General features: G+C 52.2%; 1 protein-coding gene across 1 annotated transcript in view; it reads right to left on the reverse strand.

The window, feature by feature from the left end:
- Positions 1-355, reverse strand: part of SPIN1 (spindlin 1) — a 74,224-nt gene extending 73,869 nt beyond the window's left edge. Inside the window, exon 1 of the mRNA XM_008589639.1 lies at positions 331-355. The gene's annotated coding sequence lies outside the window, so the exon portion shown is untranslated. The remainder of the gene's footprint in view (positions 1-330) is intronic.
- Positions 356-477: the final 122 nt, after the last annotated feature.

Raw genomic sequence — 477 nt, forward strand, 5'->3', positions numbered from 1 at the left:
ATGATAGTGAAATCCTTTAAAACACTGAGATGTACCTCGTATTGCTTTCTGACGTACAGGCTGAAATACCCAAACAATCCGCATTCACCAAGAGTAAAAACACTTCAACATGGACGGAAAATCCTCTCCAAAACCCAGAATCCAGTGCACAAATTATAAAAAGCAAACAGATATAAAAACAATTACGTAAATAAACTTTGGGATGCGTATGGAATGACAGGTACCACTGCAGCCATTACTCAAAAAGAACCTCCATAAAATCTCCAACGCACCATCCATGCAACAAGCCGCCGGTGACAGCCAAGCCCGGGGCGCTGCGCAGTCCCGCACCTCACAACCCCTCTCCACGCGTTCCTCGCCAAGCACGTCCAAGGTCACTCGTGATGGGTGACGAAAAGTGTGAGGCTCCCGAGAGCGCCGCGCACGTCCACGGCGCCCCCCCGGACGGGCGCACGCGGCGCGAGGACCAGCAGCGGG

Source organism: Galeopterus variegatus, unplaced genomic scaffold, assembly GCF_000696425.1.
Source record: "Galeopterus variegatus unplaced genomic scaffold, G_variegatus-3.0.2 Scaffold5562, whole genome shotgun sequence".
Taxonomy (NCBI): domain Eukaryota; kingdom Metazoa; phylum Chordata; class Mammalia; order Dermoptera; family Cynocephalidae; genus Galeopterus; species Galeopterus variegatus.